Source organism: Lepisma saccharinum, chromosome 2 (assembly GCF_977018435.1).
Source record: "Lepisma saccharinum chromosome 2, izLepSacc3.1, whole genome shotgun sequence".
Classification (NCBI taxonomy): Eukaryota; Metazoa; Arthropoda; class Insecta; order Zygentoma; family Lepismatidae; genus Lepisma; species Lepisma saccharinum.
Window position 1 is genome coordinate 56,982,233 of NC_139230.1, and position 12,993 is coordinate 56,995,225.

The 12,993-nt window shown below is 39.8% G+C and overlaps 1 protein-coding gene across 2 annotated transcripts in view; it reads left to right on the forward strand.

Annotated features, from left to right (window-relative positions):
- The window catches only part of LOC145984049 (protein O-linked-mannose beta-1,2-N-acetylglucosaminyltransferase 1-like), a 570,971-nt gene that overhangs the window by 96,430 nt on the left and 461,548 nt on the right, over nt 1-12,993 (forward strand). For both annotated transcript variants that reach the window (XM_083117391.1, XM_083117388.1), the window contains exon 3: nt 3,463-3,502. The gene's annotated coding sequence lies outside the window, so the exon portion shown is untranslated. The remainder of the gene's footprint in view (nt 1-3,462; nt 3,503-12,993) is intronic.

A 12,993-nucleotide genomic window follows, 5' to 3' on the forward strand; every position in this document is an offset into this window, starting at 1 on the left:
CGAAGAAAATGCCCGTGGTCACCATCTGGTTATAAATTGATATTGCACTTGCGCGTGCATTTCAACCGTTCCCCACGAGACGAGACTTTGGTCTGTCTCGTCTCGAAAATATTCGTTTGTCCCGTCTCGTGTCTCGTCTTGAAGGATTCTGTCTCGTCCCGTCTTGTTTTGTCTCGTCTCGCCTCGTAAAAGTAATACAGGATATTATGCCAACAAAAGTTAAAACTGGGAGACATCACAAAATATTATTCTCGGCAATGGGTTAAACCTTAAATCACTTTGCTCACTGTATAGTGAGAATAAATATGATTCCTTAATCATAAGAACATGAGTATCAATAGCTAGATAGTGTATAGAATCTACCTTGCTTTTCTGGCTCCCATCCACTCTTTATCCATCGTACACGTAAGGAGCTTTCAGACAGAAGGAGCACGCGACAGGAGACAAGCCACGCGGGGGTTTATACTGAAGCGACAAGCGACAAGATCACAGTCTATGATAAAAGTATTCACCGAACGGGCAGTATCAACAGATCGAGGCGATTTTACTCACGATATTAAGAAAACGACTCAGTTTGAGCGACACGGAAGCGACAAGAGTCGCGTGGTGCTTCGGTTCGGAAGGCTACGTTTACTAAGGGTTCGTTTGCAAACGAAACATGTACTTGTCGCTTCTCGCCTGTGGCATGTTGAATGTAACAAGCGACACAGAAGTGTCACGGTGAAGCAAAAAACGACAGGGACACTTCAGTTTATAAGCAAGTATTCACCGTGCATGCGCGGATAACAACCCACGCGACGATACACAGTATCCAGAAAATGGCCTAAGCAGAACAACATGTAAGCGACAAGCGAGACGTGCAGCTTGTTGTGTCGCTTCGGTTCGAAAAGTTTCCTGTGAGGAAGATTTCACACCAAAGTTATAAGCGACAAGCGACACGTATCACTTGGAAGTGAACTTTCAGTAGTCAATACAACCTTTCGAACAGAAGGCACATGAAAAGGTGCACGTGTATATTGTCGCCTCGATCCGTTGTTCACGGATTCGGGGTGAATGTTTTGCTTCAGACTGAAGGGGATCGTGTTGCTTGTCGCTTGAGTGCGAATTATACGTGTCGCTTATCGCTTCGGTGTAAAATCTCCCCAAAATAGCTTTCAAGTTGAAGCGACAGGCGACACAGGGTTTTCGCAGCAAAGCGACAAGCTCCTTTAGGGAGCTTTCATACCGGAGCAACATGGCAGGCCGCACAAACCTGCGTTCGATTGGTGAAATCCTGAAGCGACACGTGTTACGGGCTGCTACCAACAGACAGAGGCGACACTGTGCACAATATTAAAAAACGACCCAGTCCGAACGACACGCAAGCGACAAAGATACAAGTGCCGCTTGTCGGTCAAGTCGCTTCTGTTCGGAAGGATGCATTTATTACTGTGGGTTTATTTCCAAGCTACACTTGTTGCTGTCGCTTATTACTCCTATGACTTCAGGCAATTTAAAGTTCGTTGCGTCAAAGCAGAGTATCTAAGTGCATTAGCTTTTTACTAGGTTTTTAGAGGTGTAGTCGGTAGGGCGTCTTGACTGCCAGGCGGGAGACCCGGGTTCGATTCCCGGAGTGCATGAATAAAGTCGGTATTTTTCTGCATTGTCCCCGCATAAAGCAGCTCCGGGGCTAACCAGCCTCATATCAATGGGATGGGTGCATGGGGGCAATCCTGGAGGGCAAAAGCGGCCGGAGTGTGGTGCTGATCACTTCGACTCCGAAATGACCTTTCTCCCACATCCCGTAAATGTGCCTTCATGGCACGGTGTTATATGCACTTGGAACTTTACCCTTAACTAGGTTCTTAGTGCGAAATCTTTGGAGTTTGCAACCAGCGCTCGAGGCTGCTGTGGATTATGAGAAGAGTGTCGCAAATGAAAGAAGGGTCTGTTTGGGAGAGAAATTTTATTACAATTGTCGCCAGTATGGGTGGAAGAGGGCCGTGGTAAACAATGTAGTGACTACCTCCGGATCGTTTTGCGCAAGGATGAATGGAAGAGAGCTCTTGGGGTAACAGATGGTTGCCAGATTTAAGGTCTTCTGAGGAAATTTCGGTAGGAAGATACAGGGAGGCTAAAGTCTGGGCAAATTCGTTACGGACAACGTGTGACGAATTAGGATTTTTCGAGGGGGAATCTTACAGATCTTTTTTCATGTAATAGAAACTGATTTGGGTTTCCAAAGAAAATGCTTTATTCCGAATAAATAAATATTTGCAATTGATTAGTTATTTTGTTTATATTTTTTCGAGATTTTCACGAGCCGTCTCGTCTCATGTCTCGTCTCGAAAACGAGACGAGATAGGTGGTCAGTCTCGTCACGTCTCGAATTTTAAAAAGTCTGTCCCGTCTTGTGTCTCGTCTCGATTTCTCGTGAAGGAGTAACTTTTGGTTCGGAAACTCCCTAAATTCTCCCAAAAAGAGAAATCTAGTTTATATCGAAATGACCAGCCTCCTGGATTAAAGATATGGTGACGATATCTAATGTAAGCCTAAGCAACGCTTTAAATTAATCCCATTCCCAGAAATTATCGGTTCCAAGTGACGCAACTTTCGGTGTTTACAAGTACACACTGTTTTAAAGCTTTAGGAATAATCTACAACTTTTAATTAGAACATTTTGCCAAATCATTTCACTCAAAAATTCTATTTGGCCTTGAATTCAAACAGATTAACAAAAAATTTCTTTCCTCCGACTTTGAAAGTAAGTAACGTAAGTACTATGTAGTATGTAGGGTACTATATACCGTTGTATTTTCAAAGCTATTATAAATAAAACAACATAAATGATTTGTTCCGAAACTACTATTCGTTCGAAAGTTACAAGGTTTTCTAATTGATCAGCCACGAAACATTTTGATCACTTTTCGTATGTTAATGTGCAACTCGATTGCGGCAAACATGTCAAAAATGTACTTTGTATTGCACAAATAAACTTTAAAATTTAAAAAAAAAAAACTGGTCTCGGAAATTCTCTAAGGAAGGAGGTTTTACCCCCTCTGTCGCGAGCTCATGTTCTGTATAGCACTTGCTTCCATTCTGTAGAAATATATACTGCAGTATTAGGAGGGATAACGTTGAGATGGACCTAAAGGAAATCAGTAGGATGGAAAAGAGTATATAGATCTTGCTCAGGATAGGGACAGATCGAAGGTCTGTGTTGCTGCAGCCATGAACCTTCTTGTTTAAGAAGGCTAGATAGTTAGTATTAGAAATTGTGTACGCATAACTTACGAATTCCAAAAATACGTTTTAGATAAGGATACCAGTTGTAAAGACATACGTTTTCAAATAGGTCAGTTATTGTTATTCCTTTTTAATTAAAACCAATTTCTTCATCGATTGTACTTTTTTTGATTTTGTTATGTAAATATGATTCATTACCATGCCATGATAATTATGCATATTTCATTCGTATTTCAGATTACCCATTCCAGAAGTATATGCTGACGGAGCTATATATGTGAGTATTTTTTTCATAATCATTGATATGAAGTTAAATCATACAGGGAGGTTATTGCAGCATGCCACCGCAAAAGCGTCGGCCGCTTACCGGCCTTGTCATGCATCAGGTGCCGGCAAATTGCGTAACAGATAGCCCGTTACACAAACTGCTTGTTTTGTAATGTTTCCACTTTTCACAATTATAGTTACAATTACAACTTAAATAAGCACGTACCTTGCCGCAAGGATGCTGGAAAAGGTGTCCTCTAAAATACAAATATTTCTGGCACTTTATTTCTGCCCATATCGCTTCTGACAGCAATGACTCATCCAACATAAAGGATTCAATTTTTCATTCTTGTCTTGCCTTCGAATAAACAAAACCGTGACTCTTATTTTGCAGATAACACAAGATTAATCCTTTTGAACACTAGAGTGAGTGGCGTGCCCAAGATTTTCGAGGGGGGAGGTTACGTATACATTATTATGCAAAACGAAAGCGCAGATAAACGAATTATTTAACAGTGTCACTTAATTTTAACGTGTGAATATTTTTGAAGTAAAGTAGCGATCATACACTGTGTGCGTTTTTCTTTCTGAGAGCGCCATTTGAAATAAGCACTTTTCCCCTTTTGCTACTATGGGATAAACTGAATATAAAAGGCTATAACTGCTCAACAACTGCATCTTTTTAAGAAATTTAAATTCTAAATGTAAGAATGAACAAAAAGCAACATTTTATGTAAATTCCGACAATTGTGAGTCCAGGGGGAAACGGGGGCCAAATCCCAAAGTTCTATTTTCCCCGTAATTACGCAAAATTTCTGAACGTCGTAATTTCCATATTTTTTTTTTTCAAAGTTGCGGCAGGAGCATTACATATCCTCATAGAGTAGTCTTTTGTTGTGCTTCCCTCAAAATTTGGTCCATCCAGTGTCTATAGAGCCGACGCTAGAAGCGAAATTCCTCAGATGTCGCAAGAGCGTCAGCGGCTTATCGGAGTAGTGGTAAGCCGCGAGAAGCCTCTCGATACTACGCGAATGCGACAGCTGTCGGCTACCAGTTGTTTAGACGTGTTCACTTCGGTTTGCGTTTATCAGTACTCGTGTTGTTTATACTGTGTTATTGAGTTATTAGTTATGCCGCCAAACAAATATAGTCTTGAACAAAGAGTTTTTATGTACGATACTTACGTGAAAACGAACTCTTGCAGAAAAGTAGTCAGGCGATTCGTAAGAAAATTTCCTGGCAATCCTGTTCGGGACAGACATACTGTTTACAACCTCGTTAAAAGATTACGAGAGACAGGATCTCTTGAACCTAAGAAACGTGTTTCCAGACGACGTGTTCTTACGGAAGAAAAGCTAGACGAAATTGGTGAACGACTTGAACATACTCCAAAAAAATACCTCCGTCGGCTTGCTCAGGAAACAGGCATTTCAAAATCCTCAGCACGAAATTCCACTAAATTACTTAGATTAAAACCCTACAAAATTACAGTGGTTCATGAATTGCAACCGCGCGATCACGCGACTAGAGTTCGATTCTGTAACTGGATGCTGGATAATATTGTTGCTGGCAGAGTAAATCCAGAATTAATCATATTTTCAGACGAAGCTTGGTTCGAATTGAATGGCCGAGTTATTTCACAAAACAATCGCTATTGGAGCGCAGAAAAACCTGACCTTGTGCATGAAGTTCCGCTCCATCCTGCAAAAATTGGTGTGTGGTGTGGTTTGAATGCGCACAGAATAATAGGGCCTATTTTTTATGAAGGTACTATCAATGGTGAAAGGTATCGAAGAGACATACTACAACCTTTTTTTGAACAATTAACGGACATTGAATGCCAGCAGTCATTTTTTTCAGCAGGACTCTGCTACTGCTCACACTGCTTATGAATCACTTAATTTTATTGCCGAGATTTTTGAGGACAGAATTATCAGTACTGAGTTGTGGCCCTCTCGTAGCCCCGATCTTACTCCTTGTGATTATTATTTATGGGGAACATTAAAAAACAAAGTGTATCAGAATAACCCGCGTACAATAGAGGATTTAAAAGAAAATATAAGAAGAGAAATTGCCAGAATCACACCTGAGGAGCTTATGGATGTTCAGAGGAATTTCATACGCAGATGCCGGAAATGTATTGGTGTTGAAGGAGGTCATTTTCAACATCATTTATAACACAGAAGGTTAGTGATCATCATTATTATTATTAGTTTTAAATATAATTTTACACTTTCGGTTTGCTTTATGCGCCGCGATGCTGTCTTCCCTTTCTGTCAACCGAGGATAAAGTAGAGATGTCTAAGAAAGATTAGATGTCTGAAATAAGGTTGTAATTGTAACTGTAATTGTGAAAAGTGGAAACATTACAAAACAAGCGGTTTCTGTTACGGACTATCTGTTACGCAATTTGGCGGCACCTGATGCATGACAAGGCCGGTAAGCGGCCGAAGCTCTCGCGGTGTCTAAGAAAGATTACATGTCAAAAATAAAGTGCCAGAAATATTTGTATTTTAGAGGACACCTTTTCCAGCATCCTTACGACAAGGTACGTGCTTATTTAAGTTGTAATTGTAACTATAATTGTGAAAAGTGGAAACATTACAAAACAAGCGGTTTGTGTAACGGGCTATCTGTTACGCAATTTGCCGGCACCTGATGCATGACAAGGCCGGTAAGCGGCCGACGCTTTTGCGGTGGCATGCTGCAATAACCTCCCTGTATATGGCGTAGGAAACATTGTATTTGTTTTGTGTACAGCCATACAGGATTCAAATGGCTCCTATAGATTCTCAAAGATCTCTTTCATTGTAGTTGTTCGGGCAATGAATAGTCACCGATGGCATAGTAGTAATGCTGTCGGTTTGTAATCAAGGGGTCCAGGGTTTGTTCGCCTGGAGTCACATAGTTGTTGCAATCCCTCTTTAAACTATAGTTTCAGTCTCGATCAGCCTATCTGTCCACAAAACTGGACTTAAAAACAAACTTCTCACCAAACTTTGAAATTAAGAAGTCAGCAAGACATAAATTAATTAGCTTGCTTTATTGTCACCCAAACCACTTGGCACAATGCTGTCGACATTGAGAGAAACAGCTGTCTCTGTATTGTTGTGTACAGTGCGTAGTTATACATATTAAACAATATCGAAAATTTTTCAACAGTTTTTTGTAGGTCTGCTGTTACAGCTTTCAAGTTTCGCAGTACCAAATGCATAACAGTATATCTTCACCTTTTATTAGGTTTATCTAACGTCTGCGAAATGCGAGAAAACATACTCCAGGTACGGAAATTTCAGGATTCAAAATTCATATGAAGGAAAATCAATTTCCAAGCGTAGCGTTGCAAGAACACATAGCAACGGCTTCTGTCGGAACCTCAGGATATTTGTAGACACTGAAGGATCAACTTCCAGAAATTTCTAAGTAAATATGTAACACAAAGGCGTCCAGTTTTGTGTGCTCTTCCAACATCCCTTTTTAACTTAAAGAGGCAAAATAATTTTAATTAACGTGCATGCTGAGAGTTTTGAAGCATTTTATTGTCTCACTTTTCGTTTATTTGCAGCCGCACAAATAGTGCCACCATATGAAAATTAAAGAAATTCGGTGTAGTTTGAAATTAATTTGCTTTATTTACAATGCCTCTCATCTTTTAAAACATATTTATCCTTCCTTCATTTCAAATTAGCCACACACACCCACACACACACACCCACCCACACACACACACACACACACACACTACTAAAAACGCGACTAACTTAAGACTGGTCTCAGTCAGTGTGTGATGTACATCAGCTTCTGATCACATGTTATCTCAATACTTGACCCACAGTAACATCACACGTATATTCCGTACAAAGAAAATATTGCAGATCTTCAGATTTTAATTGGTGATAATTTATGATGGAAAGAAGGCTCTGGGTTGGAGTCGCGTCCTCGACATGCATGTTTCTTGTATTTTTGCCTTCATCAATTTAATCTAATTCTCATTCAATCCCGTCGGCATAATTAACCTAGAAGTTGTAAAAGAAGGTAAAATACAAATTCGAAAAATATAAAATTATGTTATTCTTTCAGCTCTTTAAATTGACATGCTCGGGACCCGTGCCTTTTTATTTTCACTTATTTAGCGCCACTTTCACATTTTCTACAACTTGACAGTCTAGCTTTCTATGCAAATTAGTTTCCACACAAGTTTCCTACGGTTTTTTTCTAGTATCATGATATCAGTATATGTTCTGCAGTTTTTGTTTTTATTAAACACAATGGAATGTCTCAACGCTATAGAGACTTAGAGACATGTTTGCTTTTAATGGCCACTAAAATTCTGTGTTTATTCAAGCATTCAGGACCAGACCCCAAGATGGTATCGTTCGCGTTCATTTCTACCTCGTATTTACTTTTTCTAATACTTTACAGTCACGAGTAACTGACTTGAGTTCAAGTGTAAAGTAATAAGAAAAGCGAACTTTGAACTTAATGACACACTCCTGAACAACCGCTAACCTAAAACAAAAACATTGTAAACTGTATGATAACTTCTCTGGCGAAAACATACTTGCTGCTTAATATTTCATTTTAGAACGTATTGTATAGTCAAGGGAGATTTACTGATGCTAAGTAATTACGAACCACACGTAAAACGTCCTGCAATTTACTGGCCGACAACCATGTATGATATTTTTACTCGACCGGTATCTCTGTTGCTACCACAAAAGGGTATAAATCGTAAGGAGGATTTATTATATATATTATTTAGCAATACTAAATTTCTCCTGACTATAGGGTAGCAGGGGTGTAAGGGGTGCTCCTTCCACGTAGTGCACCCAATAGTCAACCTCACTTCCACGTAGTACACCCTGGGCTGCACACTAACGAGGCTCTGGCGACTGGCCCCATAGCCAGTATAATTTTGTTTGTGTTGTCCTGTGTTTTGTCCTTATTTGTACTGTTCCTTTACAGCCTCAGCTTTTAACGAAAGTCGGAAGATTTTAATATTTTATGATTTTAGTTATGCAACGTTAGAGTTGTTATGTGTAACGATAAGGGGCTGGACCCCGTATAATGAGACGGGTGCAAAATAGCCTTAGTGCTGACGCACCCAAAATTTTAAATTCAAATTCAAAAAAATATAGGGTACCAGATTTTTTTTATTTCAAAAATCACATGGGGGCTAGGAAATTGCATTATGTAATAAACCTTGGGCATAAAAAAAATCACCGGATCGCCATGCCCCCCCTCAATTTTTAACATCCTACACATCCGACTTTGTAGAATAGTGGCATATGCAAGAATATGAAATTGTCCCCCCCAAAAAAGTTCGAATTCTCGACTTAGTCATGAGTGTTCCTTTGTTCTATTTAATCTCATAAATCATCATTCATCCTCATCGTTAAGATAAATATAATAACATACAAAAATACTCATCTTTCGCTATTACGTGTGTTACAGACTGTATCCCCCCACACAAAGTACAGCCGACGGCAAATTGTCCATGACTGTGCTCAGTCACACTATTTTTCACAATCTGATTTTCATCAATTGAAATATAAACATCACCGTAATATTTAAACAATTCCATTCGGGCTTCTCCGATGGTGCATGTAGCGTCATGTAATCAAGGGGTCCATGGTTCGATCTTTGGTAGAGGAACATCACACAGTGGTTCAAATTCCACTTCAAGCATTAGTTCTAATTCCGATTTGCCTATCTGAATATAAAGTGGATTCAAAACAAATTCTGACACACCTATTTAGCAATTCATTCCTTTACAAAGTAGCATTCTTTCAGAGTTGGGTAAGCAAATAAATGAAAAGTAAAGCTTCGAATCTCGGCCTGTTCATAGGATTTCTTTGCGAGTGGTTTATCAAATTCATCATATCATTCTCATCTTCGCGATTACCGGAAACTTTGCTTCCAAGATTAATGTGTTGCCGTTAAGATTACTGTGTCATCAAATGTGTTCTCTCTAGTGGATGTTTTCCAAGTATAACTTTACATGCACAGGTTTGAAACAACATAAGAAAGTATGGCTCATCCTGGCAAATAAATCCTCCGGTTCTGAACTTACCAAAGTAACGAAAGTAATCTACAAATCTGCATAGGATGTAGAAGAAAGAGTGAAAATAGCTGTGGAAAATTTGCCTTCGACTGTACCAGTCTAACTGACGTCTGGTTCAACGTCCCTTGTCTGAAGCAAGAGATAACCTTAGAAGCCACCAGATATGACGTCAACAGTATTTGGGAAACCCATCTGATTCATTCCGAGCCGCAGGAACAGTCATTCCTTTCTTCAGCGTGCATCACGACTTCTTTCTGCTCCAGGCTACGAACAGCAGGTTCCTTCCTTTCTGGACTTTACCAGTTTTTTTGCATGCCTCTGAAATGTGTATTTCCATGTTAATAGCGCGTGCGGGGAAACGTGTACTAGACCCTGATGCAGGTCACGTTAAACAGGTTCTGTATAAGACCTTGACCCTGAATCCTCGCTCACGGCGGGCAAACCAGCAAATCGGACCAGTAGAACTTCTCTTCCTTTGCAAAACTAGGCCCAGGAAGAAAGAGGAGAACATACAGTATAATTTACTGAGCGATGCAGTCGATATTTGTGGTAAGTGGGGAGAGGATTTACAGGCACTGAAAACCTCCAGAATAAGCAGGCATATAAGCACTAAAAATTATAAAAAAAACTATCACTAAATTAAAAGAGGGCACCATATGAACATGGGCTTATTTCAATTCTACTTGTCAGTTGCACGCTTAATGATTGTGTTTTTGTTTGTATTGTCATGTATTTTCTCAGGGTTGTTAAATGCCCAGGAACCCGTAAATTCTAATGGGTTCCGCTACAGGACCAGAAGCTTTTTTCACGCACAATTTAAATTCGGCCCAAGTTGCATATTGTTTCATTTTGAATACGGAAATTGGACCGTATTTAAATTGATCCGGAAAGAAATAGGTTCCTGGAACTTATTTAAATTGTTCCGGAAAAAAGGCTTCTGGACCCTATTTAAATTTATCCGGAAAAAAAGGTTCCTGGACCGAATTGAAATACTTTACAGATATAAAGGTTCTTTACAGTCCAGAACCCATTTACGCTTGCTGATTATCTCTCCTGAACCGGAATTGAATTTATTTGAAATTCCTGGACCTTTAACAACCCTGATTGTTTTCTTATTTTGTGTCGCTTTTGTGCTCCTTTCTGGCCCATCGCGACGAGGAGGATGAATGGTGATTAGAAGAATTTAACTAAACGACAGTCGCAAAGTAATACCCATTGCAAGACTTGTCTGGTTGCCGTCGAATTGGGGTCAACAAGATTTGAGAGCCCTTGGCGGTCTGAAATCTGGTAAATACTAGTCTTTGGTTCAGCATATGAAGATATATTTTTTACAGTGTACTGTACAGAAAACCAAAGTAGCGAAAGGAGGTGGGAGTAAGCAGAAATGCCAAAATAGCATTCTTAGGCAAGATTGTGCAAGATATGCATTTATTACGACTAAAGAAATGCACTGTCACACTCAAATCAACATTAAAGTCTACGTTTTGCTATAAAGGAATAAAAAAGTAGATAGGCAATAATCCGTACCCTTAATGATAAGTGTGATTGCAGAAAATAGTTCTTCTCACAATGTGCAGCTCGACCAAGATGAGATAACCCTAGGAAAACTCGCAAACTAAAACTGACAGTCATTTGTTTTCTCCTCTCGCTTCCCCATCGCTTGTGCCCGATTGCCCCCGGGTTGCCACGTTTATAGCTCTCTTCCCTTGCTTCCTTGTAAAAAAAAGTGGAACAGCGTTAAATATTGTGTCTGCTTTTGCTTTGTATGGTTTTTCCTTTCTTGCTATACAAACACTTGATAGTAACGGGTTCGATACCCGATAGAGGCACGTAGTGGTTCGGATCCTATTTAAACTGTAGGCCCAGTCCCGATTAGAATAATGCGGACTTGATTTTTATTTTCAAGTTCACTTTATGCACAGAAAGGGTAATCGGGACTAGACCTACATTTTAAATGGGATCTTCAATCCCATGATTACAAAGCCGACTACGTCATCGAAGAAGTTCGAAAAGTGGACTTAAAAACAAAACTCGACACTGACTAAAGGCGAGGACGATGTGTAGAAGACCGCCTCTCATTTTGGCATCCCAAGGGTAAGATTACATAGCAAGCAAGCAGCTCATCTCATCGCCCACGCACCCTTCGCTCACTTACTGTTGAAAATTCAACACCAGAAGGGTGACCTCTTCTTAACTGTATTTAAAGCAGATGTGTTTGTGTGTTCTTCGTACTGCCTCGCCTCCCAGTTTGAGTTCCGGTCATGGCGGGGAACACTGTGTTTGTTCATTCATCTACTTCATCTAATTATCAGTCATCCCAATTTTTATAGTAATCTAAAGAGGTATAAAGCGGCACTGAGTTAAAAAAAAAATACGGATGATATGGAAAAGAAACAATCTGAAATACCCTATGTGAAACTGCTTCAGTATCATCCAGATCATTAGGTGCCTCCTTGGATCATTGCTTTCGCACTGATAACATGATATTTGTATTGCAGAACGCAGAATGTGCAAATTTTTAGTGTGTATAGTGTAAGAAAAAGAAACACTATTCTTGTGACAGTCATTGTGTAATCTGTGATACTGACAGGGTTTTGTGCATTTAACGGTACCATTTATCTAGGCTACCTTTTTTTTTTTGATTGCTTGATTTTTTTGTACTTCTCTTTTCTGCCCCTTTTGTCTAATCGGAAAGATGAGGATGAGTGATGGTATGATGAAATTGATGAAGGGACACTTACAAGATACACCCAAGCCCAGGCCGGGATTCCTGGCGTCGTAGCGCGATATGCTAACCACTACGCCACGGAGACCGGCTAATTACCTTTTTTTAAGATTACGATTGATTAATTTTACTTCGCTTTTTGTGACACTTTTTGGCTAATTTGCGAACATTAGGATGAGTGATAATATAATGAAATTGATGAATTGACATTCACAAACATCCATGCCCAGGCCGGGATTCGAACCCGGGACTCCTGGCGTCGTAGCGCGATGTGCTAACCACTCCGCCACGGGGGCCGGCTTTAATATTATGAAACGAAACTCAAAGGTATGTTAACGTATAACTTCGGATGCAAATATAGTGTCCAATTTAGGAGCGAAGAAGAAAAAGGGAGGTAAAGGTAAGTCATCAATTTTGTGATCGTAACAACTGCCGCAGATTTAGAGTTATTTGCATAAGAAATGTTTCTACGACTAGATGCATTAAAGGACTGGAAAGGTATTGCATTTGAACGAAATCGGACGACGAGTTTCAAGGTTGCGAACGAAAGAACGATTTCACGAACGTTACACGGTGCTGTACAGTTTTCTTCAAACCCTTTCAAAGGAGCCAAATTCACACTCATTTTACGTCATTTACCGGAACAAAATTTTGCAATGATGTTTTCAAAATATAAGTGTAATTTTGGAAGGGAGTGGGTTCAAAGCACATA